The sequence below is a fragment of the Electrona antarctica genome (genome assembly GCF_951216825.1).
Source record: "Electrona antarctica genome assembly, chromosome: 2".
NCBI lineage: Eukaryota > Metazoa > Chordata > Actinopteri > Myctophiformes > Myctophidae > Electrona > Electrona antarctica.
This window is the reverse complement of record NC_136807.1, coordinates 56,013,214-56,035,913: the sequence shown is the minus strand read 5'-3', so window position 1 is coordinate 56,035,913 and position 22,700 is coordinate 56,013,214. Positions and strand designations below refer to the sequence as shown.

Below are 22,700 nucleotides of genomic sequence, written 5' to 3'. Positions count from 1 at the left end.
CGGCTCGCCCCGAGCAGTGGAGAGCCTGCCCCCATAGTGTGGACAGCTCGCCCCACAGCGTGGATATCTCGCCCCAACGCACGGATATCTCGCCCGTGTTTATTTTACCTTATTTCTCATATTAGAACATTGTTTGTCAAAGGAGAACATTTAGAACCAGTTAGAACCCGTTTGTTGTTGGTCAAATGAAAATTATGCATGGATAATGAATGGCTTACTCCCCTCCATTGTTCTGGAAATTCCATTCCAAGTACAGTACTTGAAATTCCAAGGTGTTCCATTCATGTTTACATAATGTTATCCAGTAACATTCGTTTTTGCATGTCATGGTATGGAGTTGCTTATTTCATTGTTTAAAAAACGTTAGAGATGCGTTAAAGATTTAGCTGGGGACCTGGAGCCTGTGAAATCTTTCACAGACTTACAGTGCCACCAACAGGTGGATTTTTGAAAATGACTCAAATCATGAAGGCAGCGTGCAATTTTCATGTTTATGTTGCATGTCATGGTAGGCCTACCTGCAATTTTGTTGTTGTACTATTCTGCTATGTCTGCCTAAAAGTACAGTACTTGAAATTCCATTCTGGAATATACATAATAATAATAATAACAACATAATAATATAGGCCTACCTGCAATTTTGCATTTATTTCAGCAGGTGGCACTAAAGTTCTTGTTGCTTCCCACTTACATAAAATTGTATTACATTTATTTCAGCAGGTGGCACTAAAGTTCTTGTTGCTTCCCACTTACATAAAATTGCCTGCCTGTTATTGTATGCTGTGTGTGTGTGTCAAGTTCTTGTTGCTTCCCACTTACATAAAATTGCCTGCCAGACACCTTTGATGATGGGCCATTCTGTAGAACAGGTAGCCTACATAATGCAAATGATCCAACCTCAATACAGATCCATATAGTCCTATAGATTACAGGCATTTAAAACCTTAGACTACATGATGGCCTGCCAGACACCTTTGATGATGGGCCATTCTGTAGAACAGAATCCCATGAATTAAATCAATGAATCAATGATGGCCTGGAATGTAGCCTACAGAATGCAAATGCTCCAACCTCAATACAGGTCCATATAGTCCTATAGATTACAGGAATTGAAAACCATAGACTACATGACTACATAGCTACATAGTTATGGTTAATGTAGTCATGTGTATGACTAATTGTAAATTAAGTAACCCAGATGTTTATTTATAAATATCAATATACAATACAAATATAAATCAATGCAGCATAAATATCAGGTTATTTCAATGTATTCCAAGGATTTACTATAGCCCATAGCGTTTACAAACAACACGTTATTACAAGTTCAATCAATTAATGTAACTATTGAGAGCGTAAGAATCTGGAGGAATCTGGAATAATCTGGTCTCAGTCCTAAATGGGTTAAAACACTTAAGTTGACACTTTTTATTTTCTATTTCAATGTATTTTTTAGATTTACTATATCCCATAGCTGGCCCCTTTTAGACTTATAGCATAATGTAAAGATAATAGCCTACAATACATTTCAATGTATTTCAATGTATTTGTAATAGCCTACTCACAGTATTAAGGTGAAACAACAAGTTGTTTACAAGTTGAAATGTATTTCAAATCTTAGTGCCTGCCTTTGTTTTGAGTGGAGGGTGAAGGAGCGTTAGCACGCCCGACTCATTTGCCGGAGGAGACTTCATCCTCCAAAGTACAGGAGAAATCTTAGTACATGTACAAATATAGTACAGGTAAAAATCTTTCTCTCTCTCTCTGTTTAAAAGTAGGCTACTATTGTGAATCAGTGGACCATGACAGCTTAAACACAACTCTTCTTTACTTTCAAAACTCAGTCAATAATAAGTCAAAGCAACATCATCACACATCATGTTGTATGTCAAGACTGAAGTAGTCGATCCCAGATAATCCCCCCAATCATCACAAACACAGGAATATGCAAGAGCGCAGCACAATCAAACAGCTGTCAGTGAGACATAACAGCTACATGTAAAAAATCTCTCTCTCTTTGTTGGGGCGACTTCTCCGGACTTTTGGGGGCGAATTCTCCGCGCGTTGGGGCGACCGCTCTTCCCGTTGAGGCGATTGTATGTAAAGCAAAGCAAAGTTCTTTGTTTAATGCTTTATTGGGTCGTCCACTCACAGTTAAGTCTTTGTATTGAGTTTGTGCTTGAAATGTACTGTAATTCTGCAAACTGTTAATAAATATTTCAATCAATCAATTCAGAAGGCTGATTCTATGCCTTCTAAAACATTTCGCCACCTACTAGTAATAATACTATCATGTGACCATTGACTATTTTCCAGCGCCAAATAAAATAAATGTACAAATATTCCTGCATTATAAACCTTATTTTGATTATTTTCCTATTGAGAAAGTATTTTATGCCTTCAGACTTTTTCTGTAAGTGTATGATGATAGATTGGTCGTTATGTCATTTTTATTAACACAACATTAGAACAAACGTCTTTTTCATTCGTTTGGCGACCGAAATGACCATTTTGTTTAATTAATAATATGATAATGTGATTCAGGCCATCGTGTTTATTCATTATTACATACAATTATAAAACATAATTAACTATGTCACTCACACACACACACACACACACACGTGTCTGTGTAGCTTCGGTACGTTATATTAGAATATATCTAAATCCCGGAGCAGTTGCGCAAAGACCCGCCCGGCAGCACTGTTTAATGTAGGCTTTTCTTTTGTTGAATTACTCATGACAAAGTTGTAAAAGTCAACAGTATAGCAGCACGCTAGCAGACAATACACTATAGTTCTGTCTTTCAAACATTTTATTATTGTTTATTATTATTATATTTCCACAATCTGATACACAGATACGCTGGCTACTTTCTAATGTTTTGATAATTTGCGCGACAGATTTATGCATATGACGGTATATAGTTTCATGTGACGAGCTTAAACTATAGTGTATTATTTACACGCACAAATAAATTGCATTTGCAGTGCTGCCGGGCGGGTCTTTGCACAACCGCTCCGGCATTGGAAAATAAGCATTATATATTATACGAGCATTGGCATCCTATTCATATTTAGATAATTTACTTTAAAACTAGAACCCTGTTGACGGAATGACGGCACGGTGCACCAGTCTTTATCCTAAGGTAAGTGAATGACGGCACGGTGCACCAGTCTTTATCCTAAGGTAAGTGAATGACGGCACGGTGCACCAGTCTTTATCCTAAGGTAAGTGAATGACGGCACGGTGCACCAGTCTTTATCCTAAGGTAAGTGAATGACAGCACGGTGCACCAGTCTTTATCCTAAGGTAAGTGAATGACGGCACGGTGCACCAGTCTTTATCCTAAGGTAAGTGAATGACGGCACGGTGCACCAGTCTTTATCTTAAGGTAAGTGAATGACGGCACGGTGCACCAGTCTTTATCCTAAGGTAAGTGAATGACGGCACGGTGCACCAGTCTTTATCCTAAGGTAAGTGAATGACGGCACGGTGCACCAGTCTTTATCCTAAGGTAAGTGAATGACGGCACGGTGCACCAGTCTTTATCCTAAGGTAAGTGAATGACGGCACGGTGCACCAGTCTTTATCCTAAGGTAAGTGAATGACGGCACGGTGCACCAGTCTTTATCCTAAGGTAAGTGAATGACGGCACGGTGCACCAGTCTTTATCCTAAGGTAAGTGAATGACGGCACGGTGCACCAGTCTTTATCCTAAGGTAAGTGAATGACGGCACGGTGCACCAGTCTTTATCCTAAGGTAAGTGAATGACGGCACGGTGCACCAGTCTTTATCCTAAGGTAAGTGAATGACGGCACGGTGCACCAGTCTTTATCCTAAGGTAAGTGAATGACGGCACGGTGCACCAGTCTTTATCCTAAGGTAAGTGAATGACGGCACGGTGCACCAGTCTTTATCCTAAGGTAAGTGAATGACGGCACGGTGCACCAGTCTTTATCCTAAGGTACAGTACGTGTAGGATCCATTATGATGGTGCTATATCCTGCCACACTAATAGCCAGCGCAACACCCCATCCTTTGTCCGCCTTCTCCTACCAAACCACACCGTTTGCACACATCTCACCATGCACAACACCAACAGCATGCCTGTCCAGACATCAACCACTACTTTGCATCCATGCAACTGTCATATTCACAGTACAATTGTTTCCGTTAGTACTCTATCACTCCCAGCACCTGTGGAGTATACATTATACCAAATACACATTGGAAGGTGAAGGATTGCCATTACAGTAAGTTTTTCCTTCTGTGACGAACATTATTTTAGCCGCAAAGCTAATGTGACTGTGTGTGTGTGTGTGTGTTTTGTGTGTTTGAGAGTGTGCGTGCGTGCGTGCATTACATTTAACAGTAATTCAAACTTTACCTGGTACCTACCTAAAAGTCACACCCGTGTGAAGTGAGGGCGCTCTGGTCAGTGGTCGTCGTACATCATCATGACGTAAAACAAACACTATGACGTAAAATTCTCTATTCATTGTCAATGGGAATTTAATAAATACTTCAATCAATCAAAGCTTTGATTAAAACATTAAAAATGAAAGATAATGTGACACAGATGAGACAGGAATTAAACTTATAGCACATATGGTTACACCCAGATTTTGATTGTGAATTTATTGTGCTTCTTTTTCATTTACATTAGATTTACATTTTCATTTTCTCTTTTTCACTGCATTAAATACACAAATCAACCGTTATCAGGACATTGTGGTGTTTGGCTGTGTTCACCTGGACTGCACGCATGCAGGGTGGTGCAGACATAGGCTGAGCTCACACCTTTCATGCAATTCTCTGTGCTCGTTGGGTGTTGTGTCATGGCCGCCCAGCGGCCCAATGCATTTCCAATGGAGGTCACATGGTTTGACCCAACATTGTGTTGTGTGAGGGGGAGGGGCGCACGACTGCGCCCCTCCCCCTCACACAACACAATGTTGGGTCAAACCATGTGACCTCCATTGGAAATACATTGGGCGGCCATGACACAACACAACATGCATCCAACGAGCATCCAACGAGCACGAGAATTGCATGAAAGGTGTGAGCTCAGCCATAGCCTGGTAAACCACTCCCCCTGCTGGACGTGTCAGGTCCAACTCTATGGTCGGGGCATGGAAAATAGTAGTACTAATATTTACTATTCTCTGCCTATCGGGACGCAACTCGAACGGCGCTGAGTCGGCTCTGGTGGCCGTCGCAACGCTCGGCACAGCGACTCGATTGGCAGTGCCTCACGTGGCTCAAGGCCAAAACGCTCCCATAGTTTAACTTCCGCGTTTCCCAGTATGTGTGATTATTACCACATTCTGGCTGAATTCTAAGCTGCTGATCGCCTACATTCTGTTGATTATGTAAGGGAGTGTCAGGGAGTTTAACCACAGAGGCGAAGCCGAGGTGGTTAAACTCCCTGTCGGTGAATGATCTCCCGACAATGACCACCTAGCCAGATATTATCCCGCTTATTACATGGCTACCTAACATAAATTAATACATTGACCCAAAACACAACAAAAAAACTAAGGAAGTGAGTTGATCAAATATAATCCATTTACGGGTCCTGCTTCGTCTATTTCTCGCTCAAATGTTTTCAAAAACATTTTTGAGAGCAATGTTTAGCTGTAAATGACATTGTGTGTCACTAGTGTGTGTGTGTGCGTACGTTTTACATGGCCGTCATGTTGGAAACGGCAGTAAATCAAGCGGGGCGCAGCCGCGCAGCTGGTGCTCAGAGGGTTTGATTAGGCAGAGGCTTTTCACCTGTATGAATCCTCATGTGTTTTTTCAGAACAGCATTGGAACAATAGACCTTTCCACACTCTGCACAACAGAAGCTTTTCTTTTTCGTTTGGCTCCTCATGGACGGCTTTTGTTTCTCTGGCTTTTCTTTTTCCTGTGGCTTGTGTTTCTGTGGCTTTTGGCCATCGTGAATCATCCTCATGTGTGTCGTCCTTTTTCCACTAGTGGTGAAGCGTTCGCTACATACTGTACAAGCAAAGGGCTTTTCACCTGTATGGATCCTGATGTGTTCTTTCAGAGTGTCGTCTCGGTTAAAGCATCGACTACAAAATGTGCAAGAAAAGGGCTTTTCACCTGTATGAATCCTCATGTGTTTTTTTAGATTGTGAGATTGGTTAAAGCATTTGCTACATACTGTGCAAGCCAAGGGCTTTTCACCTGTATGAATCACCATGTGTGTTTTCATTTGACTACGAGAGATAAAGCATTTGCTACATACTGTGCAAGCAAAGGGCCTTTCACCTGTATGATTCATCATGTGATTCCTCATCTGTCCACTAGTGATAAAGTTTTTGCTACACACTGTGCAAGCAAAGGGCCTTTCACCAGTATGAATCATCATGTGTCTTTTCAGAGTTCTAGAATGGTTAAAGCATTTGCTACACACTGTGCAAGAAAAGGGCTTTTCACCTGTATGATTCAACATGTGTGTTTTCATTTGACTACGAGAGATAAAGCATTTGCTACATACTGTGCAAGAAAGGGGCTTTTCACCTGTATGAATCCTCATGTGTCTTTTCAGAGTTCCAGAACGGTTAAAGCATTTGCTACACACTGTGCAAGAAAAGGGCTTTTCACCTGTATGAATCCTCATGTGTTTTTTCAGAACAGCATTGGAACAATAGACCTTTCCACACTCTGTACAACAGAAGCTTATCTCTTTCGTTTGGCTCCTCATGGACGGCTTTTGTTTCTCTGGCTTATCTTTTTCCTGTGGCTTGTGTTTCTGTGGCTTTTGGCCATCGTGAATCATCCTCATGTGTGTCGTCCTTCTTCCACTAGTGGTGAAGCGTTCGCTACATACTGTACAAGCAAAGGGCTTTTCACCTGTATGGATCCTGATGTGTTCTTTCAGAGTGTCGTCTCGGTTAAAGCTTTGACTACAAAATGTGCAAGAAAAGGGCTTTTCACCTGTATGAATCCTCATGTGTTTTTGTAGATTGCAAGCTTGAATAAATCTTTGACTGCATACTGTGCAAGCAAAGGGCCTTTCACCTGTATGAATCATCATGTGATTCTTCATCTGTCCACTAGTTTTAAAGCTTTTGCTACATACTGTGCAAGCAAAGGGCCTTTCACCAGGCCAGTCATCAGAGTCAGAACAGTGTGAAGAGAGCAGCTGGTCGTCACCAGTTGGTTGTGATTGTACCCAGGACTCTATGTAAGCTTGTGTTTTCATGTGTTCAGTTGAGGTGCCGGCTAGAGGCTCTGTCTCTCTGTTTTCAGTACCATCCTCTGGTCTTTGAAGTAACTCCTCCTGCTGTTCTTCTTTAATCTGTGGAGGTTCTAGTTTCACCTGGACCAGACTGGGACTCATCTCCTCCTCTGCAGACACTGGAAGGAGTGAGAGACCTAGGATGAGGAGAGAGAGGAGGCAACATCAGCTTGTTAGTAATGCTAGTTATTACAAGACCTGGTAAGGACGCGCTGTGATTGACCAGTAGTCCAGTTCTGCCCTGTTGAACTAATTCCAGCTTTTGGTGTGTGTAAGCCAAATCTTGTCCTAACACAAACATTAAATGCCATTGACAATGAATGGACAAGTGATTGAGTGTTTGTGTAAAACACAAACATTGATGACAAAGGTGAGGACGCAAATTGTGATTTGCCGGAATGGGATGATGTACGATGATATGAGCGCCCCTCACTTCACACGGGTGTGATTCTTACTACTACTACCACCATTATGCCACAGATGAGGTATAGAGGGTCGTCCTCTGGAGATACATCAGTCAGATAGATGGATGAGAGACATATCTTAAATCCTGGCCGAGGAATATTGCATAAAGTACTTTGTGTTTTCAAGGCTCGCCTACGTACACATTAATGTTACTTAAACCGCACAGTTATATTGTTTTTATTAAAGGACCACTTCACCACTTTTCAACCTATCTTCATAAAATTGGTCCTCACTAATGTTCATGATAAAATAACACAATTTATTTTCCTACTCAGTTTGTGTCTCATAGGAGGGCTATGGGCAGTTCAGAAACCAGTCTGTGTCTCATAGGAGGGCTGTGGGCAGTTCAGAAACCAGTCTGTGTCTCATAGGAGGGCTGTGGGCAGTTCAGAAACCAGCCTGTGTCTCATAGGAGGGCTGTGGGCAGTTCAGAAACCAGTCTGTGTCTCATAGGAGGGCTGTGGGCAGTTCAGAAACCCGTCCACCAGTGACATCATCGATGGGGAATCCAAGCTAATAGAAACTGCAGGCTTTCTATTCCTGAAAAGTTGCAGGATGCAATGCAAAAATGGATGGATCTTCTGTTCTCACGATAATACAAATCTAATATATTTTTTTAATATAGTAAAAAAGAAATTATGTTTTCAGACCTAAAGATATCGAGGGACGACGATGGTAATCGAAAACGAAATGTGTTCGTCAACGCCCATTTTTGTAAAAATGTAGTTCACAAAATAAAGACTCGGCTAAAATCTATGTTCATTTTACTTCACGAACAAAGACGATACGAAATATATTATTATAATGATCGTATCACTTCCTCCTGGCTCTTTTTCTATGAAGCGCAGCACGGAAATGCTCGCCAGGACTGTCCGGGAGCACAGTCGCCTATCACTTTGTCTTAGCATTGTGGTCAGTGTGCCTATATCCGAACACACCCTTCCCCCACACACTCACAACCACACACCTCCTTTTGATTTTGCAGCGGGCGCCGCACACTAGTATTAGACACACAGAGGAGGATTCCTCATGCTTTAGGGTTAGTATTAGACACACCGAGGAGGATTCCTCATGCTTTAGGGTTAGTATTAGACACACCGAGGAGGATTCCTCATGCTTTAGGGTTAGTATTAGACACACCGAGGAGGATTCCTCATGCTTTAGGGTTAGTATTAGACACACCGAGGAGGATTCCTCATGCTTTAGGGTTAGTATTAGACACACCGAGGAGGATTCCTCATGCTTTAGGGTTAGTATTAGACACACCGAGGAGGATTCCTCATGCTTTATGGGCGAAACCTTTCAAATAAAACAGTAAAATGCTTTGCACGGGGATCGGGAGAAAGAGAAGAGAAGATGGAAGCATGTTCGCTACATCGACGTGGAGAATATAACAACCGAAGGAGAGCAATGTGGCCACAAGATAAAAGGAAAAAACACAACAAACCTGAAGAGACACATCGCCATTTACCACAAAGAACTCAAGGTAAGTTAACAAAAAGTATGCTGCTGGTTGTTTACAAGCAGAACGTAACGTTAAATCAACGTTGTGTTGAATGTACTGTCGGCTGAGGGCCGATTCATACTCCTATTTTACCGCTGTAGTGCCGAAATGATTTTGGCTCGTCAGAAATTTTCAGTAGCACCGAAGAGCCGACTTTAGGACGGTACCTGCCCCCCCCCGAACCTCAAATGACGTCACATTGTAGGCTCTAAAATAGGAGTATGAATCGCGCCTTAATGTTACTACAATAAAACCTACCCTAACTCAGAGCCAGAGAGTAAGACAGAGTTACGCAAACTCTGTTCACTTCATGGGGCTTCAGCCCAATGTATCCAACTGAAGATACATTATACTGGTGGGGCAACTATGGTTTCAGTTGGATTGCAAGGTTAGCCTATTTAAAGCAGACCTAATAGAGGGTATGCACGTGACATCATCATCATACCCGGAGTGTCAAAAAACTACCTTGACAGCCCATACATCCAAACAGAAAAGTCCTATCTGATTGCATTAAATTACATTCAACAACGTTAAACTCACTTTACCACTCAATCTGCCATTCACTTTATGCATGCGCATACCCTCTAGCACTACAGCAAGCACACTGTTATAGTAACTTGTAAACAACCCAGTCCTTGTGCACAAAACACATGGGAAGCTATACATGGATGCAAACAACATGTTTGCAATGCATCTTGCCTGCAAAAACAGATTCAAATGACATTCCAGATCCACCGGCTACAACCACCAAACAACCACCCAGAAAGAAAGGACGACAGCAGGCCAGCTATATAAGGGTCTTTACTGGCCCACACCAAATACAAAGCTGACTCTCTAGACTAGAGCAACAGTTCCAAGAGGAAGGTGTAGCACTGTGGATAGCCCGTACAGGCCTCCCTTCACGCATAGTGGAAGATGCATAGAGTATATAAAAGGATAGAGACTGAACTGGCGCGAAGCTCCGCCCCCCCAGCTATTCATGTCAGTGGAAGTTGCTCAGTGGCGTTTTGAAGCACCCGGAAGACTGCCGGAAGTACCGTCTCAGAACGTCTACTTCCGCATTTGACCACCAAATTTTGGTGGTCAAATGCGGAAGTGCAACCGAGCGCTCAATGTTAAAGCCCAGCTGCACGGGGTTTCCCGGTCATGAATCCACGGGTCCGCCTGTAGTCTCTCCTCCTACCACTAGGGCCCAGAGCTTCAACGTTGAATAGCCTCACTGGCCCCTTGGGAAGATGAGGATTTTGCCAAAATGATTGAGAGGATGGATAGAAGAGTCACTGTGCCAAAAAGAAAAAAAAAATACAAACACAGTGGACAAAATCTACCTGGACGAAAAGGACAAATTCAAACAACGATGCAAAATAAGCATTGGCTTAGATATTTGGACTAAAAAGGGTCCCACAGCATCCTTTCTTGCTATCAGTGCTTGTTGTTTTAATTCAGAAGACAATAAGGCAGAACACATATAGGCTACTCCTGAACCTAAACCAAATGGTTCACCCACACAAACAGAAGAATGGGAGATCCCAAAAGAAAAAATCATCACCATCATCACAGATAATGGAAGCAACATGGTTGCAGCTTTCCGTCACAACGATGATGAAGAGGACATGGAGGACAGTGACTCCAGCTCTGACGAGGACTCACAACGATGATGAAGAGGACATGGAGGACAGTGACTCCAGCTCTGAAGAGGACTCACAACGATGATGAAGAGGACAGGGAGGACAGTGACTCCAGCTCTGAAGAGGACTCACAACGATGATGAAGAGGACATGGAGGACAGTGACTCCAGCTCTGAAGAGGACTCACAACGATGATGAAGAGGACATGGAGGACAGTGACACCAGCTCTGACGAGGACTCACAACGATGATGAAGAGGACATGGAGGACAGTGACACCAGCTCTGAAGAGGACTCACAACGATGATGAAGAGGACATGGAGGACAGTGACACCAGCTCTGACGAGGACTCACAACGATGATGAAGAGGACATGGAGGACAGTGACACCAGCTCTGAAGAGGACTCACAACGATGATGAAGAGGACATGGAGGACAGTGACACCAGCTCTGACGAGGACTCACAACGATGATGAAGAGGACATGGAGGACAGTGACACCAGCTCCGATGAGGACTCACAACGATGATGAAGAGGACATGGAGGACAGTGACTCCAGCTCTGAAGAGGACTCACAACGATGATGAAGAGGACATGGGGGGGGACAGTGACACCAGCTCTGAAGAGGACTCACAACGATGATGAAGAGGACATGGAGGACAGTGACTCCAGCTCTGACGAGGACTCACAACGATGAAGAGGACATGGAGGACAGTGACACCAGCTCTGACGAGGACTCACAACGATGATGAAGAGGACATGGAGGACAGTGACACCAGCTCTGAAGAGGACTCACAACGATGATGAAGAGGACATGGAGGACAGTGACACCAGCTCTGACGAGGACTCACAACGATGATGAAGAGGACATGGAGGACAGTGACACCAGCTCTGACGAGGACTCACAACGATGATGAAGAGGACATGGAGGACAGTGACACCAGCTCTGACGAGGACTCACAACGATGATGAAGAGGACATGGAGGACAGTGACACCAGCTCTGACGAGGACTCACAACGATGATGAAGAGGACATGGAGGACAGTGACACCAGCTCTGAAGAGGACTCACAACGATGATGAAGAGGACATGGAGGACAGTGACACCAGCTCTGACGAGGACTCACAACGATGATGAAGAGGACATGGAGGACAGTGACACCAGCTCTGACGAGGACTCACAACGATGATGAAGAGGACATGGAGGACAGTGACTCCAGCTCTGAAGAGGACTCACAACGATGATGAAGAGGACATGGAGGACAGTGACTCCAGCTCTGAAGAGGACTCACAACGATGATGAAGAGGACATGGAGGACAGTGACACCAGCTCTGACGAGGACTCACAACGATGATGAAGAGGACATGGAGGACAGTGACTCCAGCTCTGACGAGGACTCACAACGATGATGAAGAGGACATGGAGGACAGTGACACCAGCTCTGACGAGGACTCACAACGATGATGAAGAGGACATGGAGGACAGTGACTCCAGCTCTGACGAGGACTCACAACGATGATGAAGAGGACATGGAGGACAGTGACACCAGCTCTGACGAGGACTCACAACGATGATGAAGAGGACATGGAGGACAGTGACACCAGCTCTGACGAGGACTCACAACGATGATGAAGAGGACATGGAGGACAGTGACTCCAGCTCTGACGAGGACTCACGATGATGAAGAGGACATGGAGGACAGTGACACCAGCTCTGACGAGGACTCACAACGATGATGAAGAGGACATGGAGGACAGTGACTCCAGCTCTGACGAGGACTCACAACGATGATGAAGAGGACATGGAGGACAGTGACACCAGCTCTGACGAGGACTCACAACGATGATGAAGAGGACATGGAGGACAGTGACTCCAGCTCTGACGAGGACTCACAACAATGATGAAGAGGACATGGAGGACAGTGACTCCAGCTCTGACGAGGACTCACAACGATGATGAAGAGGACATGGAGGACAGTGACTCCAGCTCTGACGAGGACTCACAACGATGATGAAGAGGACATGGAGGACAGTGACTCCAGCTCTGACGAGGACTCACAACGATGATGAAGAGGACATGGAGGACAGTGACACCAGCTCTGACGAGGACTCACAACGATGATGAAGAGGACAGGGGGGACAGTGACACCAGCTCTGACGAGGACGAAGAAGAGGGAGAAGAGGCAGAAGTCCTTGATGAAAGGTCAGTCTGTGTGCATGTTTGCTGCCATTAGTTCTCAGTCACTATAACTTCTTTCAGTTCATTATTTAGAGCTTGATATAAAATCCAAGCCCATATTATGTAAGAGCTGGTTCTTGTAAATTACTGCTGCAGCAGTAGATGGATGGATAAGATGTGTTTAAAATGTAAATGCATGCATTCATTTGCTGAACACTACTTCAAAGTGACACCAATTCCCTATGCCTTGTTGTGCCTGCACTGCTGGACTTGATTGGTCACCTGTCTGAGTTCTCCAGGGATCATGCCCGGAGCTACAAGGATGCAGCTGCACTGGCACAGAAGATGAAGGAGAATATTGAGCTATGCTTTGGCCTTTTCCTTAATGTCACAGATGACAGGATCAATCCACTTGCTGCAGCTGCATGTTGTGTTCACCCCGGTTTAGCAGTAGATGTCCTGGGCCTTGCTGGATGGCTCACCACATTCTAGACGTCCTGGGCCTTGCTGGATGGCTCACCACATTCCCATGGCCGCGCTTTTCACATGAAAATTACATGTACTGTGACATTTGTACAAAATACAAGACAACCAGCTCATCTATGCACAATTTTTTTGATTTGTTTTGATTTATTTAGAAAAGCAATCATAATACACCATTATAATCAGCGATTCAAGGATTTCACAGTAAAGTCCAAAGACTTATTTCCACTGAGGTCCTCTCACACTGAACGGAACAATACTTTAAAATACATCACAACAAATCAAATCAATGCACCACCCTCACTCGCCATGCTACTACTAATGAACATCCTCCTGCCTCAAACTTCCTCCTCTGCAAAGAGACTGCCCCTCTTAGAGACTGCCCTGAAAGAGAAATGGAAGGAATCTCCATTTGTGACACAGTGCTCACAGGTGAGTCTACAGACAGTGTGACAGTGCTCACAGGTGAGTCTACAGACATCACAAACCACAAAAGGCTTGTTGTTTGTGTCCAGATCCTTGATGCTGGCACATTTGAACCAAGCACTCATTTTGTTGCCAATAAAGAAAGTAAGGATGCAACAGGTGTGGGCATTGCAAAGGCTATCGAGGAAGTGATGTCAGAGCTGGACATCCCATTAGCCAAGGTGATGAGCATGGGATCAGATGGAGCGGCCGTCATGACAGGAAGAAATAGAGGCTGCACAGGGATACTGCTCCGGGCTAACCCACACATGGTTAATGTGCACTGTGCTATAGAGCAGGGGTTCTCAACCCGTGGGTCGCGACCCCTCGGGGGGGTCGCCAAATTATTTTAGGGGGTCCCCAAATTATTTTCAAAAAAGAAAAAAAATATATATATTTTTTAAATTTCACGATTTTTCAAAAATAGCAGACCTACAAGCTCGTGAGCTTGTAGATCTGCTATTTTTCAATAGCTAAATTATAACAATGCTTAAAACACCAAAAGGGGTTCCCGCCCAAAATGGTTTAAGGTTATTGTAGCAGTCAATTTATATTGGGGGTCGGGAGGGGGCGGGGCGGGGGTCCCGAGACATTGCCAAAGCATTTCCGGGGGTCCCCGGCCAAAAACGTTGAGAACCCCTGCTATAGAGGCTGCACAGGGATACTGCTTCGGGCTAACCCACACATGGTTAATGTGCACTGTGCTGCGCATACCCTGGCCATCTCAAGCAGCAGAGGCAATACCAGATCTCAAAGAGCATCAGCAGGTTCTGACTGGTCTGTTCTATCCCAAAAGAGCAGCCAGAATCCAAGAAATCCCGACACTGCTGAAAGACCCTGTGTTGACCTACAAAGAGTTGCATTCCGTTCCGATGGCTATCATACTACAATGCTCTGCAAAGTGTGCACAGGACGATTGATAGTTTGCTGTCCTACTTTACAGAGGTGACCCAGGATGTCAGCAGAGACCCCAAGGCAAATGGCATGAAGAAAAGAATTGGGACAGTCAAATTCATCAGCATCACTGCTCTGATGATGTCACCATCTTGTCCCAGTTCCTACAGACAGAGAATGTTGATGTTGCCTTGGTTACGGTTAAACTAGACAAGGCAATCCAAGATCTCAAAAATATCAAGGGGATGAAAACCACCAACCTTGTGGAATTAGCCAGCAACATTCAGGACAACAAGTACAAGGGTGAGCACGAAATCACCAATTCGATTTGGAGAAGCTGTGTGTCAAATGTATTGACAACATGATTTGTAACTTGCACTCCCGATTTCCAAATACATCACTGGTGTCTTCATTTTGGGTGATGAGTCTCCGTCCAATTGATTTCATGAATGAGGAGGCATTCAATGTCTATGGGGAGGAGGAGCTGGAAAAGCTCATTGCTCACTATGGGTGTGAGCAGACCCATAGGTGGAAGGACAGGGAGGACCTCACTATGGGTGTGAGCAGACCCATAGGTGGAAGAGGACAGGGAGGACCTCACTATGGGTGAGCAGACCCATAGGTGGAAGGAGGACAGAGAGTTGATCACTATGGGTGTGAGCAGACCCATAGGTGGAAGGAGGACAGGGAGGACCACCAGACAATACCTAAGCCCCTCATTAATGCTGCAAAAACACGAGAAGAGTGGGCTGAGCTGAAGAAAGTGGTGAAAGCACAGCACTACCCCAAGAGAGCATCTGGAGGCTTTGGTCATTGGTGACCAAGTACCACAAGAACGATTTCCCCAACCTCACCACCCTAGCTCACAACTGGCCACTACCCTGGCTGTGCACACAGCTGGCTGTGAACGAGGGTTTTCCAAACAAAACCTCCTCCTCACCCCTCACAGGAACAGGCTGACATTGGAGCACCAAGAGCAGCTCCTCAAGGTCAACCTGGGTCCCACGTGGCCAGAGTTTCCTTTTGAACTTGGCCACTGGAAAAGGGCCAAGGATAGGAGGCTGTACAGTGTACACAATGAAGTACAACACATAGTTTGTTGTCATGAGTTGTCACAACTCGAGTTGTGACAACTCATTAAATAGTCTTTAAATAAATACTTTTGAATTGGGAATCATTTCCTGGGCCTGGCGTCGTCATGAAAGGGGGCGGGACTGCGACGCTCTATATGACTATATTAGTAGCTCAATGACTAGTATTTGAATTTTATTGTCTTTTTTATGTCCAATGCATTTGTATTTAAGTTCATAAAGTTAAAATAAGCATAAATGCATTTGAGATAAAATAGAAATGTTACTTTTCAGGATTCCAATTCAAACACAGCAAAAAAAATGTCAGGATTTCAATTGAAATATAGCAAAAATAGCTGATCTACGCTTGTAGATCGGCTATTTTTGCTAAGACAGTAATATGCAACGTGGCCCTCTGGAGTGAGTGTGGAATTATAGTGGACCTCTGGAGTGAGTTTGGAATTATAGTGGCCCTCTGGAGTGAGTGTGGAACTATAGTGGCCCTCTGGAGTGAGTGTGGAACTATAGTGGCCCTCTGGAGTGAGTGTGGAACTATAGTGGCACTCTGGAGTGAGTGTGGAACTATAGTGGCACTCTGGAGTGAGTGTGGAACTATAGTGGCACTCTGGAGTGAGTATGGAACTATAGTGCCCCTTTGGAGTGAGTGTGGAAATAGAGTGGCCCTCTGGAGTGAGTGTGGAACTATAGTGCCCCTTTGGAGTGAGTGTGGAAATAGAGTGGCCCTCTGGAGTGTGGAACTATAGTGGCCCTCTGGAGTGAGTGTGGAACTATAGTGGCCCTCTGGAGTGAGTGTGGAACTATAGTGGCCCTCTGGAGGAATTTATTATTTGTTTAGTCCAAAATATTGCGTTTGTTGTCATGAGTTGTCACAACTCGAATTGTGACAACTCATTAAATAGTCTTTAAATAAATACTTTTGAATTGGGAATCATTTCCTGGGCCTGGCGTCGTCATGAAAGGGGGCGGGACTGCGACGCTCTATATGACTATATTAGTAGCTCAATGACTAGTATTTGAATTTTATTGTCTTTTTTATGTCCAATGCATTTGTATTTAAGTTCATAAAGTTAAAATAAGCATAAATGCATTTGAGATAAAATAAAAATGTTACTTTTCAGGATTCCAATTCAAACAACAAAAAAAATGTCAGGATTTCAATTGAAATATAGCAAAAATAGCCGATCTACAAGCTCAAAACGCGTTTTGAGCTTGTAGATCGGCTATTTTTGCTAAGACAGTAATATGCAACGTGGCCCTCTGGAGTGAGTGTGGAATTATACTAGTGGACCTCTGGAGTGAGTTTGGAATTATAGTGGCCCTCTGGAGTGAGTGTGGAACTATAGTGGCCCTCTGGAGTGAGTGTGGAACTATAGTGGCACTCTGGAGTGAGTGTGGAACTATAGTGGCCCTCTGGAGTGAGTGTGGAATTATAGTGGCCCTCTGGAGTGAGTGTGGAACTATAGTGGCCCTCTGGAGTGAGTGTGGAACTATAGTGGCCCTCTGGAGTGAGTGTGGAACTATAGTGCCCCTTTGGAGTGAGTGTGGAAATAGAGTGGCCCTCTGGAGTGAGTGTGGAACTATAGTGGCCCTCTGGAGTGAGTGTGGAACTATAGTGGCCCTCTGGAGTGAGTGTGGAACTATAGTGGCCCTCTGGAGGAATTTATTATTTGTTTAGTCCAAAATATTGCGTTTGTTGTCATGAGTTGTCACAACTCGAATTGTGACAACTCATTAAATAGTCTTTAAATAAATACTTTTGAATTGGGAATCATTTCCTGGGCCTGGCGTCGTCATGAAAGGGGGCGGGACTGCGACGCTCTATATGACTATATTAGTAGCTCAATGACTAGTATTTGAATTGTATTGTCTTTTTTATGTCCAATGCATTTGTATTTAAGTTCATAAAGTTAAAATAAGCATAAATGCATTTGAGATAAAATAAAAATGTTACTTTTCAGGATTCCAATTCAAACAACAAAAAATGTCAGGATTTCAATTGAAATATAGCAAAAATAGCTGATCTACAAGCTCAAAACGCGTTTTGAGCTTGTAGATCGGCTATTTTTGCTAAGACAGTAATATGCAACGTGGCCCTCTGGAGTGAGTGTGGAATTATAGTGGACCTCTGGAGTGAGTTTGGAATTATAGTGGCCCTCTGGAGTGAGTGTGGAACTATAGTGGCCCTCTGGAGTGAGTGTGGAACTATAGTGGCCCTCTGGAGTGAGTGTGGAACTATAGTGGCACTCTGGAGTGAGTGTGGAATTATAGTGGCCCTCTGGAGTGAGTGTGGAACTATAGTGGCCCTCTGGAGTGAGTGTGGAAATATAGTGGCACTCTGGAGTGAGTGTGGAACTATAGTGGCCCTCTGGAGTGAGTGTGGAATTATAGTGGCCCTCTCCATCGTCAAAGTTGCCCACCCCTGACCTAGAACAAGTGCTACACTTTATTTGTCTCCCAAGGGAGACAAATAAAGACAACCTTGAATCTTTGCAAATATTAAAGTTTTCAGATTTGGAATTGTGTTCACTTCTTTCAGACACATTTCTACATGAATATAACCACATTATAACCATCAAAAATAAAATGAGTTTAATGCTGCAATTTGTGACAAAAATGTGACTCTTAACGTCGCTGAAGTGGGACTCATCAAATGTCCCTGGGACTCATTTCTAAAAGACCATCCCTGCATCCTGGGACTCATTTCTAAAAGACCAACCCTGCATCCTGGGACTCATTTCTAAAAGACCATCCCTGCATCCTGGGACTCATTTCTAAAAGACCATCCCTGCATCCTGGGACTCATTTCTAAAAGACCATCCCTGCATCCTGGGACTCATTTCTAAAAGACCATCCCTGCACCATGGGACTCATTTCTAAAAGACCATCAATGCATCCTGGGACTCATTTCTAAAAGACCATCCCTGCATCCTGGGACTCATTTCTAAAAGACCATCCCTGCATCCTGGGACTCATTTCTAAAAGACCATCCCTGCATCCTGGGACTCATTTCTAAAAGACCATCCCTGCATCCCGGGACTCATTACATTGAAAACCTATTTACATCACTGATTCATGTTCCCTTTTCTGGACGTATTCCTTAAAATTGTCATTTTTATCAAAAAGATGAGAAAATGCTACGTGAAATATTTTTAAATTCGATCTGCTAACAAAAAAGTAAACGGCTAAAACAATTGTCAGACTAAACCTAAACTAAATTGTCAGACTAAAAGTAGACTAAAGTGTTTTTGTTGACTAAAACTAGCCAAATAAATTCACAGTTTCATGGACTAAGATAAAGACTAAAATGCTCGACTCTTAGTTGAGTAAAACTTGACTAAATAAAAAAAGGATGAGTTCGACTAAATATGATAAAAACTAACAATGGTGATTGAAACTGGACTAAGACTGAAACTAAATAAAAAAAATAGCCGACAAAAACAACACTGGTGTGTGTGTGTGTGACTCACAGGCCGTCTCAGTGTCAGTGCAGTAGGTGGGAGTCATGCAGGCAGCAGTCCTCCAGGGGGCAGCAGAGCTCAGGTCCTGACTCAGGGCTGCTGAGTCCTGACTGGATAGATGTACGTCACTGGTAGACATCTGCTTCACACACACACACACACACACACACACACACACACACACACACACACTTCAGGGTCCATTTGTACACTCTCAAGAGTTAAATTAACATTGATTTACATCAGGGTCCCAGCCAGGGGAAATCACTGCTAGAGCCGTAAAAATCTTCTCTTATGGGGGTCCCTGGCATATCTTTTCAAATGGGGGTCTGCAGGCAAATTAGTGTCAATGTGGGGGTCCTTGACATGAAAACGTTTGGAAATTGCAGGATGTGCAACAAATACATAATACAATTATCCATATTATCCACAATATGAAAACATTAGACTTAGGCATTATTATGAATAGCATTAAACACATGAACCCCCGCTATGCTTATCATGGGGGGAATAAGTCCAAAATAGCCGATCTACAAGCTCACACTGTGACGCATTGTGAGCTTGTATATCTGCTTTTTTGGGGAGCACCCTCTGACGTTTTAAGAACCTTACGCCCCTGCATCAGTCTAACAGTGGAATCTCTAGACGTTAACGTTGTAAATGTAGAAAGTGCGTAAAACAGGCTGAAGTTACGTCATGACTGTCATCAGGGCTAGAGTCACGAGACAGAGTTACGCAAACTCCGTTCACTGGTGGACCCTAATGTTGTAAAGTATTACACTTGTTTACAATGTAAACAAGTGTAATGCTTTTATGGTGTCGTCCACTCACAGTTAACAGTCTTTGTATTGAGTTGTGCTTGAAATGGACTGTAATTCTGCAAACTGTTAATAAATACTTCAATCAAAAACTTCAGTCCAATGGCGGCTCTTCTACACAGACTTCTGTTGGTTTGTCCCAGAGTAGATTTGAAGGCTTCAAAAAGGGACAACCGGAAGTTTACGGAATGCATTGGAGTCTATGGGCTCACGCGACTACATGGACCACGTGACCACCAGTACGTGACCGTGGCTGTTTTCTGACCCCTCAACGTCGCAACTCTATTGGTCAGGGCTAACATGCTAACACCGTTGTAGCGTTAGCATGCTAACGGTGGCTAACGGAGAGCGTCAATAAAATACACAATAAACAAACATTCTCATCAACCAAATGGACAATAATAATAAACACAGCTTTGACTCACCGCTTAGTGCAGATATACATTAATAATCACCATGGTTACGCAACGTAAACAACCCCGCAGACCAGAGGTGTTGTTGTGCAGCGTTAGCATTAGCATTAGTAGTATCTGTACATTCATTTGATATCACGAAACTGTTTGTGATTTCATAGGATTTATTTTCATTTCATTTTCTACAACTCATTCACAAATTATGTAGGTTACAAAGTGAACACCCATGGACACAGCTAAGTGCAATACAATGGAACTACGGTTAATTTATTAGCATTCAAACTACTGAACTAGTATCTGCTTAGCGTGTTAGCCTTACCTGAGAAGCTGTTACAGAGATACGCTCTCTGTCTGGAAAAACAGACGGTACAGCTGAATTCTTCAAAATGCGCCTCTTTTGAAGAGGCTTGAAGTCTGTCTTCAGGAAATGAGCACAACACACATAAGTGTTGTAAGCTTGCCTAGCGTCTGTAAAGGACTGGAGCGTCGGGTTACTTATAGCTATCAGCCATAACGCGCACAGCTCTTTGTTTTCGAACGGAAAACGGTGAAATGATTTGTCCCTATAAACATCATCATAACGGCAACAACAACCTGGAACAGCGCACTTCATCCTCCGTTCTAAAAGTAGGATATGGCTATCGTACAAACGTATGACTGCTTGCCGTCTGTGTCGGGTACTGCTCGACTGGTGCTCTCAGCGTACAACACAGGCAATCAGCGTGGCTACTTGTTTACACAGGAAACATCGCGAGATGTCCCGCGAGAGTTGGGAAGACCGCATTGCAGCTTCAGTGTCTCTCCAAACAAAATAGTACCTTTATAAATATACGTTAAAAGACGAAAATAACACCGCATGAGCTGTCCTGATGTGATATATCAGAATATCAGAATCAGCTTTTGTTGCGTTCGTTTATGTGCTAAAATAGTGACTTTGAGAGCTGTTTCCCCGTTACAATGGAAGTCAATGGGCTGGTATTTTTATAACGTTATTTTCTGTAAAACTGCACTATGGAGCGAAATAACTCCTGGACTGGACTAGTTTGACCATAATAAGGTAAGAAAACAACCCAAACCTCTAAAAAAGTGGTCTTACCCTTTAAGATCAAATGAGTACTAAAACAACCCCCCCCCTTTCCCCCTCACTGTAGGCCTATTCATTTTGATCCTTTATGATGATTTCCTGTTTTTGACTTTATAGAAGTGTATATTTGTTGTGCTTGAAATGTACTGTAATTCTGCAAACTGTAGTGTTAATAAATACTTCAATTATTAATCAATCAAACAAACAAACAAACAAACAAACATAATACAGTGCAGAATCTAGTGCTCATAGACTCAGCAGATTCCAAGTACAAACCCCTGTCTGTCCTCCTACTGTGAGACTGAGAGACAAACCCCTGTCTGTCCTCCTACTGTGAGACTGAGAGACAAACCCCTGTCTGTCCTCCTATAGTGAGACTGAGAGACAAACCCCTGTCTGTCCTCCTACTGTGAGACTGAGAGACAAACCCCTGTCTGTCCTCCTACTGTGAGACTGAGAGACAAACCCCTGTCTGTCCTCCTATAGTGAGACTGAGAGACAAACCCCTGTCTGTCCTCCTACTGTGAGACTGAGAGACAAACCCCTGTCTGTCCTCCTACTGTGAGACTGAGAGATAGCAGTGGTTGTGGTTCCCTAACTTTTCCATGTCAAGGACCCCCAAATTGACACTAATTAGCCCGCGGACCCCCATTAGAAAAATATATGCCAGGGACCCCCTAATGAAAGAAAATATTCTAGCAGTGATTCTCAACCCGTTTAATTTCAAGGACCCCCAGTTTGACTGTTTTAACTCTGACGGTCCATTTGGTTCCATTTGTACACTCTCAAGAGTTACAGACCCACAATAATAATAATAAATAATAATAAAACTTTATTTGTATAGCACCTCTCATGACATGAAATGCAGCTCAAAGTGCTTTACAGAGCAATGGAGAAAAAAAAGAAAAGCAATTAAGGCATAAACATTGAAAAAACAAGAGCAGTAGTGCAATACAGTGAGGACATG

The 22,700-nt window shown here is 43.6% G+C and overlaps 1 long non-coding RNA gene across 1 annotated transcript; it reads right to left on the bottom strand.

Moving 5' to 3' along the window:
- Window positions 1-4,952: 4,952 nt before the first annotated feature.
- Window positions 4,953-21,382, bottom strand: LOC306935931. The gene is made up of 3 exons (XR_013791443.1): window positions 20,969-21,382; window positions 19,428-19,557; window positions 4,953-7,393 (listed from the first exon to the last, which is right to left on the bottom strand). It is a non-coding gene; the product is annotated as an uncharacterized lncRNA (long non-coding RNA).
- Between the last annotated feature and the right edge of the window lie 1,318 nt (window positions 21,383-22,700).